Source organism: Physella acuta, unplaced genomic scaffold (assembly GCF_028476545.2).
Source record: "Physella acuta isolate Inbredline_101_S28 unplaced genomic scaffold, ASM2847654v3 ptg001896l, whole genome shotgun sequence".
NCBI classification, from domain to species: domain Eukaryota; kingdom Metazoa; phylum Mollusca; class Gastropoda; family Physidae; genus Physella; species Physella acuta.
In genome coordinates this window covers 1-21,511 of record NW_026733401.1, presented here as the reverse complement: position 1 = coordinate 21,511, position 21,511 = coordinate 1, and the positions used below count along the sequence as shown (strand labels likewise).

The following is a 21,511-nucleotide window of genomic DNA, read 5'->3' as shown; positions in this document are numbered from 1 at the left end:
TTACAGTTTTAGTAGTAAATATGTGATATCAAGGTAAATTAAAAGGTATATAACTCTATCTCCCTAACGGCTGTAGTAATAATTTGGTTAGCTCCCCTACTGGTTTTATTTATGTATTCATCCAGATTATAGATAAAAGGAATAATAGTTAATTATTACAGAATTTATGACAAAAACCAAAGTAAACTTAGAATGGAAAGAAGACCCTAGAAATCGTCAGAAATGATCATAATCCGCAATATTATAAATAGGATGGTTTTGAATTAAAGTAATTTAGATATTTTGGTGCAATTGAAAAAAAGGTATATAACTCACTTTTCCTAAAAGCTACAGTATTTATTTGGTTTTTTCCTTTTCCAAAAACCCGCTACTATGCTTTAATAACATTTACTGGGATATCACAAAAGATATAAAACTTAATTAAAATATCAGAAACATGTTAATCATAGAAAATAAGTTTAGTATGGAAAGAAGACCCGTTGCAATTTATTGTCAATGATAAAAGACCGTAATTGCTGAAAATATAGTGGTTACGGTTGAAATTAGTATTGTTAGTTTCGAGTAAAATGAGAATAAAGGTAAATAACTGCATCCAACTTAAATACCTTACTTGATTACTTCCCCTACAAATAAAGAAAGAATGAACAAGAGGCAAGAAAATCCAGAGTTGAAAAGAAAATAGAAACTATAAACACATTCAATGAAAGCTTCTAGACATTCCTTTTCCAGTCTCCCCGACTCAAACCTAAACATTGAAGGAATGCGATTAGCGTAAAAGGGGGCAGAGACTTATATCATAACTATGTTACCCAGTCTTTTGGTAACTACTGCTCTGAATATGGCATCTATGTCCATGTCGCTGTACGTCTTTGTTTCAAATTTACATTTGTTTCTCGTAGTCCATACTGTCTGCCTAAAAATAGCTGTAGCAGTAATTTTGTTGTCATCGTCTGTTTTGTTTTTGGATTTCTTTATATAGTTTAGGGTAATTGCTTTGTTTAAAGTGTCTGTGTTGGAGGCTTCTAATATTGTTCCTAAGGTTTGTCTTGCTTTTAGTAGTGTTGTACATTCTAGATAGATATGTTTTTCTGTTCCTTGTATCTGTTGTTTACATATTTGGCAAGTTATTTTTGTATTCGTGTTTGTTTTGGTGTTTCTGGAGATGGGTGTAGTGCTGTAGATGAGCCTGGAGAGGCGTAGCGACCCTTCTCGGCTCCCGGGGACAAACTTTTCGATTTGCAACCCCCCCCCCCCTCAAGATTTCGATTTGCACCCCTCCCCTTCAAACTTTCGATGTGCACCCCCCACCCCCCTCGAGATTTCGATTTGCACCCCTCTCAAACTTTCAATTTGCACCCCCCTCATATATATATATATACACACACACACACACACACATATATATATATATATATATATATATATATATATATATATATATATATATATATATATATATATATATATATATATATATATATATATATATATATATATATATATATATATATTAGTAGTGGGGGTACACCCGACCTGGTGACTCTACAGCCTAGGACTAAGAGAATGTACTATTTTCAATTATTTTCTTTTTAAGTAAATTAAAACAACAGAGCTACACGGAGCATTGTGTCGCATACACATTCGACACCAGATTGTCTAAGCTGAACTTTCTCATCATGTCTACAATTCAATTCTTTAATTCAGCTAGCTGTTTGCAATTAAAATTTGAGCCTGATAATAATTTAAAATAAAAAAATAAAAAACAATCATTTTTATAAGAAATGAAAATAATTTTGTTTTATTTCTACACTGTAAACAATGTTTCGTATCTTTTACAATTATTTATGAATTTCTTTGTACATTTAGCCATTTTTGGGAGCAAATTTTAGGTTATGCTTCTTGGTTAATTTAAATTTATAAATGGAAATTACCTTAGGCGAATTAATTAAATACATTTTCTTGATTCGGATATAATTCATCTGAAATTTAAATGAGCAAGATATACGCCTACATTTTCCATATGCAAATGTATCTATGAGGATAAAGGCTAAATTAGGAAATATGTTTCTTAGTTTGTATTTAATAGTCATGTATGTGGCTACGTGTTTAAAGCAAACTGACATCTTTCATGAATAAAATAACATTGCTAATTTGATGCTGTTTTTAGAGGCGTTCGAATACAGGCACCTCCTTGTCTTCTCTACAGTACCGGTATAGCTCTTTGTAAAGAACATTTGATGCTGAAAATAAACCTATTGCTAAATAACTAATAATATTTTATTGCTTAACGCTTATATTAGCTTTTCAAAATAATCAAACATTAACAAAGAGATAAACCTGAACCGAGTTTATATCAACAAAACCGTCAATATTCAAAACAAAAAAAACAAGTTCGCTATCAAAGTATGCAATCTTTGCAGTGATTAATTTAACGCCGGTACAGTAGTATCGATTTAGTAGATAGATTCCATATCCGACATGTTAGATTCGTTGCTTATCATGTGTTAATTAGATTCGATGATTTGTGGGATTCAACATTTTCAATTACTATATAGCCTAAATACTTATTGTATTTATTACATATTTATAGTACACATTTAGAGTACCGTATTTATTTATAATACCGTATTGTTAGTTAGCGCATTTTTCTTCTTTTAAAGTACCGTATTTTAGGGCAGTATAGGGTAACTGTGTATACGTACATCAGGCTTTCAGGCACAGAAAGAAGTGTCGTAAAATATAAAAACATGCCAATGCCGGGGTCAGATTAAAGGGTCCCGTTCAAACTTAATCCCCCGACTGGCCAATCAACTACTGTAGGTTGATTCATTGTAACAGAGACCATCAGGTTTCTAACAATCAAATTAGGAAATGTTCAAATGTTTTTTTATTCAGATAAATGAAAATTCTTTCATCTTTTGCTTGACCGTAAGTTAGTTCCCTTTTCAAACCTGACGGTCTCTAGGGCAAATGAAGTTGAGTTCACTTGTTTCTGTGACCTCGGCATATGAAGAGATGGTGTGGTCAGCACTATGCCCAGCCGTCTTTACTTTCTCTAACGTGAGTTAGGTACCCATCAGAGTTTAGTGGACTCAGGGACGGTCTACTGACTTGAACCCGGTTTGGAACTCGAGACTTACGGGTTAGCAATCTCTACCGCTAGACCACTCCGACCACTTTGCTTGACCATAACTTTCATTAAATTCTTGACATCAACAGCAGCCACTCATAGACTACAAAGTTTTGGAGTCATCCATAAAATACGTCACACTTCTAGGCACTGTTTCGATGTTAGTCCAGCCACTCCCCTCCCCAGCCGAGAAAAAAGGTCTACGGGGAGGGGGATTTGTAATTTTGTGTTATGGTGTGTTATGGTGCAGGGGGAAGGGGGTTGAGATAGAGTGACGTCACACATTTGTATATATATATATATATATATATATATCGCATTTTAGAAAACTGTTTTCGTAAATTTTAATAGAAATTAATCAAAATACTCTATGTTGATCGAGGTCACTGAATATTTTTAAAAGAAATCGATGTTTAAAAAAAAATATTACACAGCACTTTTGAGAGAGGAGGGGGGGGGTATGCTTTTGGTGTGACGTAATTTTAGGAGGGGCTTGGGTTTTTGTGACGAGGTGTGACGATGGGGAGGAGTGGATTTTAAAATCCTCCAAAAAAAAGTGTGACGTTTTTAAGGACGACCCATATAAAAAAAATAAGAAAAAACATTGCAGAATTTGGATTTCATTAAAATTAAAGAATAAATTAGTGATTCGTGGACGTTTTTGGGGACTGGCGACATTTATGTTGATATTGTGGTCCATACGTGACAATATTTATACATTCTTAATGACATAAATAATATAAACATTTGTTTTGAAGTGACGTCACCACATGACCCATCGAAGCTTCTGGATAACCCTCCGCTCCTCCATGGGGACTTTAGGCACGTCCACCAGCACACAGCTCACGTTGGACACGTCACCTGCACGTGCATGAGCAGAAAACACACCAGTTACTGTAAGACTTCAACTTTTGCGTTGACGGCGAAATCAATATATATGTACAACATATAAGTACATGTGTACAACACAACAATGGTGAGTACATGGTGAGTAGTTGATGGTGATATGTGTGGAGATATATAAATAAAGTGAGACTGCTATAGTATATGTAGGGAGAAATAAATAAAGTGAGACTGCTATGATATACGTAGGAATATGTAAATAAAGTGAGACCGCTATTGTATATGTAGGGAGAAATAAATAAAGTGAGACTGCTATGATATACGTAGGAATATGTAAATAAAGTGAGACCGCTATTGTATATATAGGGAGAAATAAATAAAGTGAGACTGCTATGATATATGAACGTATACGTGAAGTGAGAATACTTTGATAAGTAAAGTGAGTCTGCTATGGTATGTGTAGGGATAATTAAAGATTGTTATATGTATAAAGCTAAATAAGTGAAACAGCTGTAATACCTGTAGAGATATGTAATTAAAGTGAGACCACTGTTAGTTATGGTGCAGTATTTTTACCTTGTAAATTAAGTTGATCTACACCCCCTCCCCCCCCTCCCCCCCCTCCCCCCCAGCCCGATACGTAATTACTAAAACAATGAAACACGGCTCTCAGCGTAACTAATGATCCGGTTATAAGGCAATTTAAAAAGTTTACATTTCTTGAAGAGGAAATCATCCTGCCATATGCCCTTGACCAGATCAAAGTGTTCTGTCATTAGAACCGGGTCACCTGTCTCGACATTTGACCCCCCGATCACGTGGATCTTGTCACCTGCCAAAAAATTTAATATTAAAATCTCCTTTTTAAAAGAACAAAAACAAATCCCGGTAAATCTAGGAATAGCAGCTCATCTAAGAGAGAAAACTCCAAAATAAAACAACAATTGCTTTGTTTGGTGGAGAATTTTTTGTATTTGTTGGGTTATTTCCTTTTCCAATGCCGTTATCAACCCCATAACCAACTTTACTTCCAAAGTTATTTCAAACGCTATTTCTAACAACACCCTTATATTAAGTTATATGATCAGCCATACATTACTATTAAGTTATATGTTCGGCCACAATCTTCTATTATGTAATAGGCCCTACACTTCTATTAAGTTATGTTATGGGCAATACACTTTTATTAAGTTATATGATCGGCCATACACAGGCACTCATTTTGCAATCTCCTCGGCACCAGATTAAACAAGCGGGGCGTGAATGACCCGAGATATGGAATACCAACACGGGATCGATTTTGCCACTTTTGGGCACTTCTAACTGGACAAATTCGGTTCAAAGTTGGCACGTGTGTGAAGACATGAAGACAATGCAATCTGACATTAAATTTGACTTAATTGGATGCCTAATTAATTTTTTTAAGAATTAATTAAAATTGTGTCCAAATTCGTAGTTAGTCTTATCCGACCATACCGCACTATTATACGCGCATTATTACGTTCATTGGGTGCGCAATGGTTTTTTTTAGTCACGCAACTCTGTTGTAATTCTTAAAAATGTAAAGTACTGAAAAAACTTCATAAAAATTATTTTAAGAACAAGCTTTTATGTTATAAGGCCTGGGTCAGCAACTTTTTGAGCCGAAAGAGCCAAAAGTTGCAATTTACAAAAGTTCCTAGTTTTTAAAGAGCCACTAACATTTTTATTTCAATATTTTGGCATTTGATTATGATAAACATATACTTTTGAATTTTGATTTGAAAAAAAAATAGCTTTAAATATGAAAGAATAATTATACTTAAAAACATACTAATATTTCGCACAAAACATATTAAAGTATTTCACTCAGCTCTGCTATCATAAAATTAGTAATCAAATATAATTACTATACAACTATCCCAATCCACGTTAGAAGCCAATAACTTTTTTTCTTTCTTTACCGACACCACCGGCTCAGGATGTGTCTCCCATAGCCCGGCAGCCCTAAACACGGTCAACTCCGACTACTGGCCTGGGTATTGGTCGCTTCTGCCTACGGTTCTCATCGGGCTTATATTCCTACCGACTGAACGCAGGGTAAACTCGTACCCCACCGGCTCAACCCAGAGGCGTAGCGACCCTTCCAGGCGCCCGGGGACAAACTTTTCGATTTGCACCCCCCCTTCGAGATTTTGATTTGCAACCCCCTCAAACTTTCAATTTGCGCCCCCCTCAACCTTTCAACTTATTTTTCCAACCCATTTTGGCGCCCCCTAAGCTCGGCGCCCGGGGACATATGTCCCCCCCCCCCCGCCCCCCCCCCCCCTCGCTACGCTACTGGCTCAACCGTAGGAAGCTAATAACTTAAATAAGAACACGTCACTCTGGTCAAATTAATGCATATTGACCGATAGAGAAATGTATTCTGAATAAGAATTATATTCCTCATTTAACGATATTCGAAAAAGTCGGCAGTGGCAAGAATGGAACCTTCTCCACGGGGCTGGCTACAGCACTGTTGTGGGGCTGGGTCTGGGGCCCAAGCGGCTGTCAGCTGTATGTATACTCTCTACCTCACCTACTCTTATTGTTCTCTGATGAGTTTTTTTATCATTTTTAAAGTTGTTTTCCTTTATAATAATTTTAATGAGTTTTGAAAATAATACAAAATAGTTATTAATATTTGTGCATGGAACTGGAGAGCCGCATCTTGACATCAAAAGAGCCGCATGGGGCTCGCTAGCCGCAGGTTGCTGACCCCTGTTATAAGGCACTAAAAAGTAGAAAATAAACAACACACTACTATTTAAATAGCTATAAAGAAAAGCGTGGGTCTCTTCCTAAATATTAGTAAAGGCAAGGCGTAGCGAGGGGGGAGGGGGGGGAGGCGGGGGACACCATTTAGGGGGGTGACACCAAGGCAAAAAATAGCAAAATATATAGAGAAAAACTTGAGTGGGGGGTGCAAATCGAAAGTTTGAGGGGGGGGGGGGGTGCAAATCGAAAACTTGTCCCCGGGAACGGTCGCTACGCCTCTGGGGGGTGACACCATTAAGTGCCGCACCGGGTGACACCCCATCTCGCTACGCCACTGAGTAAGGGTATCAAATAGATAAAAAAGTGATCCACGCTTTTCTTTATGGCTATTTTAATAGTAGTTGGTCGTTTATTTTCTACTTTTTAGTGCATTATAATTTGCCATTATAATATAATTATTTTATTTTTTTTTATTTTTTTTTATTTTTTATTTTTTTATTTTTTTTTTTCCGAGCCGAGTCCTGCCAGGCGGTGAAACCGCACAAGCAGCATAGAGGACATATGACGACGGTATTACAATATAAAAAGCTTGTTAAAAACATTTCTGTGAACCGCATGAAAGCAGATATTTCAATGTAGACTTGCATCACGTACAAATTAAATATTTCATAAAGGTAAATGTTTTTAATTTAGACTAGAGTTAGATAATAAGTGTAGAATCTATAATAGTAAAGTAAATACAATAATTATAAACTAGTTTTAATATTAACATTTGATTAAATATCAAACAATGAATCTTTTTAAAAGAAATTATATTGCAGTTGATTTTCTCTGTATTATTAACGGTTTTTAATGAACAATTAATGTATAGCCTCCCTTGTTTTGAAGTTGTAAATGGTAAGCGGGATGAAAATATGGATATTTAATGATAATTAAAACAAATTTTCACTATTGCAATACTTTGATTATCAAAATATAAAAATATATGTATTTTTTGTGTTTATATGTTTTTATGCAATAGTAACATTTTTTTAAACAATATTTATTAAATTTTTGTGATAGGGTTGGTCCATAAATACTGCCACACTCGCAAGGGGGGGGGGGGGGGTCCGTAATTCTGTGACGGTGTGTGATTAGTTGGAAGGGGGGAGGTTCAAATGGTGTGACGTCACACTTTTGAATTATAAAAAAAGCAATGTTAGAAAACGAATTTAGCCGTTATTTCGCGTCTTAGAAAACTGTTTTAATAAATTGTAATAGGAATTGATTAAAATACTCTATGTTAACCGAGTTCAGACAAGATTGAGGAAAAAAATATCTTATTTTAAGGAAAATTCAACTTCAATTTTGAAGGGGGGGGGAGGTTGTAGGCTGAGGTATGACGTAATTTTAGAGGGTATGGTCTGGTTTTTTTGTGACGGAGGGGAGGGGGGAGGTAAAAATTGTCCGAAAAGCGTGACGTCATTTATGGATGACCCCATAGGCTACTGAGACTGCCAGCAATAGATTTTTTTTTACTAGCAAAGCGGGCTGGTGACTACATAATTCATGTAAAACTACTGCAGACAAGAACCTATCTTTGTTTTTTTTTTTTTTTTGTTTTTTTTTTTGTGTAATATAGCGTACTTCAGCTATTCTGGAATCATTTTGTTTGACAACTTCGTGCACAAATGTTGAAATATCAAACGAATCACTTTCTCCATATACAGTGTTTCTTCCAGATTTTTTTTCTTCGGATTGGGGGGGGGGGGGTGCACTTGAAATTTTCAGGAGAAGGGGGGTGTCGCACTTAAATTTCTGAGGGCGGGGGGATGGGCACTGTTAAAAGTATATATTTTCTATATAAATTCTCGTTGAGAGGGGGGGGGGCGGTGGTTTATACTCAAACCAATGTTATACAATCTGTAAAATATGCTGAAAGTAAGGGAAAACAGGTACTGATGAATTTTGTTTGTTTGTTTTCTTAGCTCAAAATTATTAATTCATCTGAGTTTCACATGTAAATTATTTCATCTTGGGTTTTATTTTTTTAATTTATGGATTCAGATTTGACAATTACAATGGCTAAATTAAATTATTGAAATGTTAGAAGGATGAAAAATTTTAATAACAGAGTAGGCATAAATTCATTGATTCAAGTAATTTACAAAGCTATTTTTACAAATTTATTTTTATACATTTCCTAAATTTTATTAACCCTTGTAGGGGTTTTTTTCAAGGTCATCAATAGATATCAAGTTTGTATTTGAGCCCCCCCTGGACGAAATGAAAAGACATAATATATAGAAAATATATACTTTACTTTAACCACAGTCCGTCCGTCCCACTCGGAAATTTTAAACGCCCCTTCCCAGTAGAAAAAACCCAGTTAAAGTGCTACTGTGACTACAAGCTATAAGTAAACAACAAAATCTTATCTCTTAAGAAATATCATACATCGTTAAAATACCTCACTATTACATAAACTAATGTTTACTGGCACATATATGTCTAAACAGACTGCCAAATGTAGATCTATACATTAAAAATAAAATAAAATGTACTTACCCACAGTGACCGCCCCTGCATTTTGTCTTGCGTGTCTCATTGGCGGTAACTGTGTATTTAACGTGGATACACTGGGTTGCCGCCCTTTGACCAGAGCGCCCGCTGTAGCAGTTGTATAGGAGAACATTCTTTTCTCAGACTGTGTCACGGTTAGGGGAGAGGACGGTCTTCGCTTGGTGGGGTGGTGGTCTTTGGACGATACCCCTGGGGGTGAGAGGGTTTTACTTCAACAGTCAGGTCTGGTAACTATTTAATTACCGACATGGCAGTAGTGGTCTTATTTTTTTTTAAAGTGCTATGGTGAAGATAATTTACTCCTACCGTAATAAGACCCTTGCCCACAAACAGAGTTTCTTCGGGGCCCCACCCGAAAGATTTTTACCGCCCCCCCCCCCCCCGAACAAAGTGAAATTTACATAATTTTTATAGAAAATATATACTTTTAACAGTGTCCGCCCCCCCCACCCCCCCCCCCCCCCCCCCCCCGAAGAAAGTCTACCCCCCCCCCCCACCCCGAAAATTTCAAGTGCCCCGACGGTGAAAAAGTCTGGAAGAAACACTGCCCATAAACCTAACCAAAACAAGCTCTATCCCAGTACCTAGCCCCAGCCATAACCCTTCCAGCAACAACATGAAGGAAAATGACATTGATTTGATTCCCTGTTTCACTATTAGAGACCAAAGTGCCAAAAACAACAATGAATCAGCATCTCGCAGGCTTAATTACTTAACCAATCAATAGTTTAGCAAACTAATGTGCAGAGCCTTGATGTCCAGAGATTCTGGTGCTTTCCTGTTATACGCGTAATGGAGAAATTATTTACTCACGAGCCGGCCCGCGGCATAACATACGCCGCTATTTAGTTGTTGTTTTTTCTACTTTTCAGTAATTCATAATTTGACGGTACCAACGCTGCCACTGAAAATATTTCTTTAAAACACTATAAGTAGCACGTTAAGGACCATAACCCCCCCTTCCGTCCCACCCCCTCCGTTCAAACCCCTCCGTCCCCACCCCCCCCTCTACGTTTAGAATCGTTTCAAACTAAATTATCTGCCCCTAATAGTCGTCACTAAACCCGGCTCTGCTTGTAAACATTTAGAGTGAACACAGCTCACTAAGACCATGTAGGTGTGGGGGTGGTAGGGAGCTTGTTTTTACAGCTTGTTTTCTAGGGTCTCCCAGAAGAGAATTATATATATAGATATCTGTAGTCTCGCAGAAAACAATACTATATATACATATATATATATACAAATATATATAATACATCTATGTACATCTATATATACATAAATATATACATACATATATATATATATATATATATATATATATATATATATATATATATATATATATATATATATATATATACATATATTTACATAGACTTATTCACAATATATATATATATATATTTATATATATATATATATATATATATATATATATATATATATATATATATATATATATATATATATATATATATATATATATATATATATATATATATATATATATATATATATATATGCCTATTTGAGCTTGACAACGTTGATTTATCTTTCTCAAATTTATATTTTTGCATGAGGTGGCTAGTGCTCAACTGACTGCCCCTAACTCCGTCACAAACATTAAACCTTGACCTAACGCTCTGAATTCTTTTGTTATCGACACATCCTTAGCCTTAACTCTAAACCTAACGCTATTATGTCCACTCATTCTCTACCCATATCTGATGTAATAGCTAATACACTAGTTTGATATAGCATGATGTCACCTCCTATAAAATAAAAAGTGTTTTTAGCCTTTGTCAGCGCACATCTGTGAAGATTGTATGGAAGGACGTGTGGGTTATTTTTGCCGATTTCCTGCCATTTGTGTTTGTCATACAGCCTACAGTAGAAAAAAAAATGTATCGCAATGTACTTCAGTCAACACATTTCTTTAGCAGAAAAAACACTTCAATATGGGTAGAATAAGAATTAATAGGATTTCGTCAGGAGTCGTCCATAAATGACGTCACTTTCGTAGGTGGGAGGGGGGTCCGTAATTTTGTGACGGTGTGTGATCAGGGGGGGGGGGGGGGCGCTCAGATTGTGTGACGTCACACTTTTGCATCATAAAAAAAAAGCAACGTAAGAAAACGAATTTTAGCCGTTATTTTGCGTTTTTAGAAAACGGTTTTAATAAATTGTAATAAGAATTGATTTAAATACTGTATGTTAACAGAGTTCATACAAGATTGTGGAAAAATATCATATTTTAACAAAAATTCAACAGCAGTTTTTTAGGGGGGGGGGTTGTAGACTGATGTGTGACGTCATTTTAGGTGGGTGGAGTCTGGCTTTTTGTGACTATGTGTGACGGAAAGGAGGGGGGAGGTAAAAATCGTCAAAAACGCGTGACGTCACGATGATTTTTTACGGTAACTATAACTATTGTCCTTGTAAACAACGTCAGACTAATTACTACCACTAAGGGAATGTAGGACAGAAATTTTAAGTGATTCAAATTAAAAAAGAATAACAATTCACAATATTACCAGAGGTTGTTATGAGCCTTCCCTCCGTTGTATCCTCCTGCACAAATTAACTCTTTGCCGTTGTTTGCGCATGCGCAGCCAGACCGAGGCGACACGAGAGATCCGCATTTGGACCAGAGGTTAGTTTCCGGGTCATAGATCTCACAACTTCCGGTGACTTTACCATCGTCGGTCTCTCCACCTAGAACCACACATATATGTATTTGGCAGGTATGTCTGAGAGGGGGGGTGTAGAGTGAGAAGGCAGAAGAGAGCAGAGGCGTAGCGACCCATTCCGGCGCCCGGGGCGAAATATCAATTGACTTTTTTCGGGAGGGGGCGGACACTGTTAAATTTATATATTTTCTATATAAATTCCATTACGTTCCCAAAGAGATGCCTGGAAGAAACTCTGGCAGTGCCAGCGCCAGGTTATTTAGCGCCCTAGCCAAAACGTATTACAACGCCCCCTTTTACTTAAATTACTTACTAAAACATGTATAAGAAAACAATTCATTAAAAGTGACATATTAATTTATTATCAATTGCATACGCATCATAAGTAGACATCAAAATCAAACTTTACTTGCTTCCTTCGTCGCAAAAGTTTGTACTAATTCCTTCAATTCCAGTTTGCAAGCGTAATCACATTCTATTGAAATTGTCCACGAGTGTACTTTGTACTTTACAACATAGCCCCCCCTCCCCCCCCCCCTTAGAAAATTGCAAGTGCTTTCCTTTCCCCCCCCCCCCCCCTCCAGGGAGAAAAAAGTCTAGAAAAAAACACGTGAAAAAAACACAGTTCTTGTAGTGTTGGGCTCTATGTAGACCTCCCAAGGTGAGTTCCAGGGCGGAGCTTACCTGTTTTAACCTTAACTGTTTTTTTTTGTTATAATACTTAAATGTCTATATTGTATAATTATGTTACGATTTTTTTTTTTGAAAAATTAAAGGTTATAAATGTTATAGTTAGATTCCAGCCTACAATTGTTATATATGAATCCTTTAGGAGAGGGTGAAACTATGAAAAAGACAATTAATTAGATGATTAATTTGCGACTTAGACGCTTTTAGACACATTAGTTGCACTATCTCATACTGTATCTCTACTAACATTAAGTATTACAATCTGCAACGGTTACTGATGTAGGCCTATTTGTTTTTCAACTGGATAATGCTAAAAAATCATACCAAATTTTTTGTTTGGAATTTCTACTCTATATAATCTTAACAAAAGCAAATAATAACTTTAAGTTGTATTTATAATCTCAGCGGACAATCTTAGATGCAGGAATTTGAAACGAATGTTAAGTTAAGCAACAAATTATCTCCTATTTGGAAACCCAAATACCAAAATTTAATATAAGGGAAATAACTATCACAAGAATAGCTAATATAATCAAGTGTAACTAAGACATGCTTGAAAAACACAATAAAACAGTCTAAATTTTATTACGTAATAATTATAATAAATCGTTTATATTAGCTATGTAACTATTTCAAAACAATATATTTTACTTATTAACTACTTAACTGTAGGTTTTGCTTGAAAGTCTAAATACGTTAGTTTTATTAGAAGCATATTCTAATTAATATTGATGACATTCTTTCAGTTGTATAGGATTCAATATGTTACAACGTAAAATTTTGGATCCCCTGAATAAGGGGACGCCTTAAAAAAAAACCAAATGCAGGAAACAGTTAACTTTAAGACATTGCTGTAATTATTGATTAAATATACAAAAATTATAATTGGAAAAAAAAAAACAAAGTATACGGTAATTATAAATTCCAGCCTATGTAATATTATATATTAGTACTTCAAGAGTGGTAATATAGATTCCTAAAAGCCTAAAGATTGTCAGCTAGAGAACGCCTACCTTTCTTTGTAGTGTGTTCCATACTGAATTGAAATCATCTAACTCACGATAAACTCGACTACTCGATAGACTTTACTACATTAAAAACACATACCAAACTTTAATACCTAAACATAACTAGACTTGATGCTCCAGAACTACGACACCAAATCGCTTAACTTCACCAAGCTCTACAAACGATACTCCCAATCAACAACGATTTAACTGGACCTACTACTACACATTAACAGTCAATACCTTAATACCACAAGACTCGATAGTCCCGAACTCCAAAACTACGATACCTCATCACCTACATTCTCATTTCACTACTTCCAATCATTCCACTAGACCTTCAACTACACAACAGCCAAATAAAAAATACGACACTTTAACACTTCGATACCTTATACCTACGAAACCATATCAGCAACATCCTTCCGCCGTTACTCCCAAATCTAAACGATTCATCAAAACTTACCAAACAAGTGCAATACTTTAAGCACCCCTTCATTACAAAACTGAATACACCAGAACAGATTTCTAATTCAAAGTCAGAGAAATCGAGACATACAAGCCCTACTAAAAACCAAAATTGCACGTGTTTTGGAACGCCCCGTCATGCGCTGGAGCGATCACAAAATCAACATTAAAATTAGATAACCGTTTGAAATGTTCGAAATTTAAATTACGAACTTATTTAATCGCTTTCTTCATCAATTATGTGAAACCAAAATAAAAGGGCAAAGTGACTGGTAAAAAGCGCCCCGATATTTCCATAGTAGTGACGTATGGGTGCATTTTCACCAACGCTAATAATGTACGCCTATATAGGCCTAATTTTGGGGTGGGGGTGCAAAATTGATAGTTCGTCCTGGGTGCCGAAATAGATCGCAACTCATTTCTTTATTACCCTGTCTATCTATGTATATGTTACGGTCAAAGCCCGAAGTCGGCCAATGCTAGGATTGGCCGGCCAATCCGCGCATTGGCCAATATCGCATCTCATGGGTCGGTCAAAGTCCGAAACTTTGCTTGATTTCGGCCTTTGGCCGGCCAGTCCGCGGACTGGCCATGGTGGACCGGCCAAAGTCTTAATTAGAAGATCATCTGGCTAGGGACGACCGGCTAATAATCCTCTACATGACCGTATCGCTACCACCCCCACCCCATCCAGTCTGGTGAGCTGTTTACAATCGTAGTGACGGCTATTAGGGGCAGATAATTTAGTTTTAAAACGATTTGAAATTAAGGGGAGATGATAACATGTTCTACTTGATCTTTTCATTGTCGTCTGTAAACTGTCACAGACGGCTGCTTTCACGGAGGCGAGAGGGAGGGGGGGGGGTAGAAGAGTGGAAATTGAGGGTGAGGATAATCGTCCTTCACTAGCTACTGATAGTGTTTTAAAGCAAAATATTTTCAGTCACAGCATTGGTAGTGTCGAATTCACAAATAATGAGTTACTGAAAAATAGGAATTAAACTAAATAGCGGCGTATGCTACGTCGCGGGTCAGCTTGTAGTTTATAAAAGATAATCAAAGTTATTAATTATTAGGTACTTTTTGATAATAGCGATTAAACCTTTTTGCGCCCCCTAGGGATAGCGCCCTAGGCGACCGCCTAGTTCGCCTTATAGGTAGCGCCGGCCCTGAGGTAAGGGCATCAACTCAGTGTACGTAGGCCACTGAAAAAAGTAAAGACTCCTCTCCAGACATAGCAATCCATTGGGTTCATGTTTCTTGACCTCGGTTATGAAGGGATGGTGTGGTCAGAACTATGACCAGCCGCCTTTACTTTCCCCAACGTAAGTCAGGTACCCATCTGAGCTGGGTGGACTCAGTGACGTCTTACAGTCAAAAATCCGAACTGAGATCCGAACTAGAGACATTCGAGCTAGCAGTATAAAACTGTTCTGTAATTATAAATCTGTTCTGTAATTATAAATCTGTTCTGTAATTATAAAACTGCTCTATAAATTATAGAACTGTTCTGCAATCATAAAACTGTTCTGTAATTCTAAAACTGTTTAGTAATTATAAAACTGTTCTGTAATTAGAAAACTGTTAAGTAATTATAAAACTGTTCTGTAATTATAAAATTGTTCTGTAATTTTAAAACTGTTCTGTAATTATAAAACTGTTCTGTAATTATAAAACTGTTCTGTAATTATAAAACTGTTCTGTAATTATAAAACTGTTCTGTAATTATAAAACCCATCTGTAAGTATAAAACAATGTTATGTAAGTATAAAACACTGTTATGTACTTACCACAGACAAATATTCTCCCTTTAACAACACAGACCCCAAATTTACATCTGGCCACAGACATGCTTCGACATTCGAACCATTCGTCGGTACACGGGTTGTATCTGTGGACGAACGACTCGATCAGGTGTGATAACTCTTGTCATAATTACAGTGAAGGCAAAAAATGCATTTCGTCACACCAAGAAAATGTACTAGATTTTCAGTGATCATCGCCCCTTACATTGCATAATTTTTAGTAACCTTTAGTAACTTTGTTCGACTCAATTCTAAATGCAGCGAAATGTTTGGGAGAATTTTTATACCACTGTCCGATAATATAATCTTCTTTAAAAAGGGGTGTTAGGTCACTGGTAGTTAACTAAATTGCACACGTGGCTTGCTAATGTCAATGTTAAACCTATCCCTAACCCTAACCCCAACCCTAGTCCTACCATACGCCTAACTCAAATGTTTAGCCATAAAATTAGTCGAGATTACAATACTACTAACAACCCAACACACCTATTTTTGGAAGAGTCTATTATCGGACATCTGGTAGCTAACTAAAATCATGTCATTAAAAAGATGTTAAGACTGAGATGAGTTGTGTTCGTGGATATTTTAAATCTAGAGAGCCGACTACATACGTGAATACTTATTCTAGTATTCTTATTTCAGCGATTTAAAACCTTGTTATAATAAAGGATTTCAGAAACGTTTTATTTCTCTGTACACTCTTAAACGCCCATATCTCTTATAACACATTTGAATGATAATCCTCCACACTTCCACCTTTTGTTCAGAGGCGTAGCTAGGGGAGGGTGGGTGGGTGGGGTGGCCACCCCGGGTGCCGACACTAAGGGGTAGGAACAAATTATATTTGAATTACACACAATCGAAGTTAAGAAAAGTTACTTGTCATTATTAAACTTCATCAGTTGTTTGAAACTAAAATTCAAAGGGTAAGTGAGAGGTAAAAATCTATAACTATATAAAATGTCGAGGGGGTACAAAATCAAAAGTTCACCCCGGGCGCTAGAATGGGGCTCTGATTTTGTTATGTTATATTATGCACTGTCCTTTGTGAAAAGCTAGACAAATGGAATTCCCCCCCCCCTCCCCCCCCCCCCTCCCCGACACACGAAACACAACTAAAAGCAGAATCACTCACCTGACGACTCGGGTCAAACAACGACCTTGAACTTTGTCGAAGCCGCCCAGGATGTAGATGGACTTCCCAAGGGCGACCACTCCAAAATCCGCCACCCCGTACGTCTGCTGCCATTTCTCGATGTGCACGCGGTACGACACGATGGCGGAAAAATTTTCCGTGAGGAGGAGGTAACTCACTTCACCCGACCCGGTACGGCTAACCACGTACAGTCGTCGTTCTATCATCGAATCGCCTCCCTTATTAAACCTGACGTCATTTGGTGACGTGTTTTCATCTACACTCTTTGAGGCGTACTCCACAAGAATGCGCGCGGCCATGACTTCCGGTGACGTCATGCTGGTCTATTCAGCGGCTGACATGTATAGGTCATTGAGACGAATTCAGTAATTATTGTAATTAATTAACTTCCCAATAAAGATAATGTTATTTCTCACTTTTTACTGTGACCGATTTAATACTTGAATTCTGAAATTTTAAAAATAAGCAACAGAAAGTAACATTGATATTGCTATATATCAAACATTTTTTTAAAATAATACAAATCACAATTTGAAAGCGATAAGTACATGTGTGTATATATATATATATATATATATATATATATATATATATATATATATATATATATATATATATAGTTTTATAAAACTGCATATTGATAAATATACAGAGGGTGAAAAAAGTGTGGTTAACATTTAAAAATGACTGGGTTGGATCCGAAACTACAACTTTACATTGGCATCATATCACCAGAGTTTCTTCTAGGCATCTCTTTCAAGTGCAACCCCGGAGAAAAAAGTCTGGAAGAAACATTGCATATCTCCATGATGAAAAAATAACGAATGAAATAAACAAATTCTGCAGTCAGCATAGACCTAACTGAACTGAAGCCGTTTTTAAACTGCTAGCGACCCCGTGTTTTATCGATTAGAGTGTACTGGCCCTATCACTTTCCCAATGCCGCAAATCTTCACAGCTACCGTGTCTGTCTGGCAGACGATATCTCCTGGTATTGACGAAGGCTGTGTAATCGATATTGCAATAATTCTGGGCCGTTAATCCACCCGGATTAGCTGTTGCCACTGCACTGGATATGAGATCGTTTTAATTAAACATAGTCAACACAAGTCTTCGAGTCAGGCTCGTTTGTTGCGACATGCAGGGGAATTAATAACTAGCTGGAGACGTTTTTAATCACCGCACATTTTTAAAATCACCGCACTTAATCCAGCTTTAAAAAATCTCGTGCGATTAAAAAAAAAAAACTTCCTTCATAGATTTTCACAACAGCGGGTGAAGTGTTAACCTAGTTCTTGCCAGTGTTTCTTTCAGACTTTTTTTTTCTCGGGAGATGTGGGGGGTGGTGGTGGCACTTGAAACTTTTCCACGGTAGGGGGGGGGGGGGGGGAGCCCGACGAAATGCTAGGGGTAGCCGGGCAGTGTCAAAGATAGTCAGGCGAATTAGCAATTTTCATTAGCATCCTCAATTTTTCTCCCATCCAATTGAGTTTAACGCCTTGGCATATAGGAAAGTATATGGTGAAATGGAGAAACGACAGAAATATTTTTTTTATTAAAAATCAAAGCACTAATAGACTTATTACATCAACGTTCCTAAAGGCCCACGGGATTTTTACCCGGGGCCCATAGGGATTTTACCCGGTAGGTCGGCGGGCCAGTCCATACCTAGTTCTATCCAGTGGCGTAGCGGGGTCGGGTGTCACCCGATGCGGTCCGCCCCCTGCCCCCCCCCCCTCGCTACGCCCCTGGTTCTAGCAGTTTAGTTTTTACATCCGGCGGTGACGTTCAAGACAAGAATTTGTTCAAGTTACGGTCGACTTTCGAACCACAGATCACGCTTCGTCAGTAGCGTAGCAAGGGGGGGGGGGGACATATGTCCCCGGGCGCCGACCTTAGGGGGCGCCAAAATGGGTTGGAAAAATAAATTGAAAGGTTGAGAGGGGTGCAACTTGAAAGTATGAGGGGGGGGGGGGGGGTGCAAATCGAAATCTTGAGGGGGAATGGTGCAAAGCGAAAAGTTTGTCCCCGGGCGCCGGGAAAGGTCGCTACGCCTCTGCGCTTCGTAATTCAAATCCGTTTCAAATCGACTTTCCTTTTCGTAACCCTAATTATTCGTATTACGGGGCAACACATTAGCACGTATTTCTCTACCGATAACTTGAATGAAGGCAATTAAAAGTTTATAAGTCCTTTGCCTGACTGTATCTGTGATTAAAAACTCTTTTCTAGTTGTATGTTAAAGTGAATTTAATATTTGAACATACGATTGTAATGTTTTCGCTACTACGTTACTCAGACTACATCAAGTTGATTCTTGATATATATTAAATGTATTATTCTTACAGCGTGTTTTTGTTTTCATAGTAAACAACACACATTAATAATGTATACACTGAAGTGCTTATTCTTAAAAATATTATTCAACGAATTTTACAATGCCACCCCCCCCCCCACCCCAATACACACACAAGCAACCTGGTAAAACTACTTCGTGGTTCGTTTATTTAAAGATTGCTTGGTGTTTTACTCGTTGCATATGAGTTTGGTGTTGTTTTACTACTAATCAAACGGGGCCACTCTACACACCGCACAAGCTTACGGAATACCTTGCAGTGTTTCCTCCAGACTATTTTCTCCGGGGGGGGGGGCGGACTAAAATTTTCGGGGGGTGGTGTTAAAAGTATATAATTCATACATATATTCCATTTCGTTCGGGGGGAGGGGGAGAGGTAGACTTTCTTCGGGGGGGGGGGGGAGATGCCTGGAAGAAACTCTGATACCTTGTCACACATGCAACATCTTTAAATATTGTCCGAAATATATCTTAAGGCAGACTCAATTTTCATATTTTTTTTCTTTCTTTTAAAAGTAGCCATGGGGCCACTCTGAGCTTGCCTTCTCCTTATCTAAACAGCTAAACTCTACTTTATCTACTGTGCTCTAAATCTGATATTGTCCGATGCTGAATATAAATCCATATTTTAAAAACATTTTTGAGATTTATATATATATATATATATATATATATATATATATATATATATATATATATATATATATATATATATATATATATATATATATATATATATATATATATATATATATATATATATATATATATATATATATGCCCAGAATACATCCTAAAGACTGATACTTAAAATCAGTTGACCTGTCAGATATACTTTTATCTACTGTTTATCTAAGCAATAGTCTCTGAATAGTTTAAAAATAAATTAATCAAAAGCAAACTTACAATTTTCAGTTACAATATAATTGTCCAAACATAATTAGAAAACAACTTTACACAAGAACCTACTAGATCTATCTGAACATATAAGTTCTATTTACTGTCTCAACACATTCCTTAAAAAAAAAAACTTGTCAATTTATTGATGGCCTCAAAGTATTGAACACACGATTGAAAAGGAAACTCCTATACACAAACCCTTCGTTGGAAAACACGATACCGCAAGGGGAGAGAACCACGACATGTCATGTTTCCAGCAATATATTATCGGCCCTGTCAATAGGACCATTTGTTCAAATTAACTACGCTATACAGAGCAAAAACATGTCGGGCTATGAATAGAAGAATGAAAGAGAAAATTGAATAGATATCTTAGAGTTGAATAGATAGGTCTTGCATAGATAAGTTTTAGAATTAAATAGACGAGGGTTAGAGTTGAATTGATACGTCTTAGATTTGGAAATGTAAGTCTTATATAGATAAATTTGATTTTAACAGATGTCTTTAAAATAATAGTGCCCCCACCTTACCCCCCACAAAAAAAACAGAAACTTTGTATCACTAAAGCTATCAGTTCATTATTCAATTAATTATTTAAAATCACATTATTAACAAGCAAGCAGAGTTTCTTCCAAGCATCTCTTCGAAGAAGAATCGTCCTGATTTTTATTATTTCAATCAAATTATAAGCCTATCAATGATGGCGGAATTATATTGGAATAAAGGCTGTGTTTTATTCATAGTGTATAGGAAATACTTTATTTTAACTTTTATTAGATCTAACTATTTTTTTAAAGATAAAATATATGATAAAATTAAAAAGGCAATAAAAGCTTTAGATACGAAAAATACTTTAAGAAAAAAAAAACTTATCAAAAGAACTGAGTATCGAGTTAGTGGTGTGGTTGTACCCCAGCCCGAGAACTGGAGCACAAATCATCAGCTTTAGGCTCTGTTGATAAAGTCGTGGTTTTACCCACACCACCACGGCTCAGTCCGATAGCTAGCTTGTATTTGATAGTTTTATGTCTACGACACGAGTGTGGTGCAATACTTGCAGTCACACAGAGCAGTTACGTATCTGGAAATTTTAGTCGCCTTCACCCCCTGACTGGTAAAATTTCTCTGTTGATAATTATTATGCTTAAATTTACTTGGCAAA

At 36.7% G+C, this 21,511-nt stretch overlaps 1 long non-coding RNA gene across 1 annotated transcript; it reads right to left on the bottom strand.

The window, feature by feature from the left end:
* Window positions 1-11,073: 11,073 nt before the first annotated feature.
* On the bottom strand, window positions 11,074-17,163 carry LOC131931126 (uncharacterized). The gene is made up of 4 exons (XR_009384241.1): window positions 17,073-17,163; window positions 15,923-16,023; window positions 11,812-11,992; window positions 11,074-11,162 (listed from the first exon to the last, which is right to left on the bottom strand). It is a non-coding gene; the product is annotated as an uncharacterized LOC131931126 (long non-coding RNA).
* Between the last annotated feature and the right edge of the window lie 4,348 nt (window positions 17,164-21,511).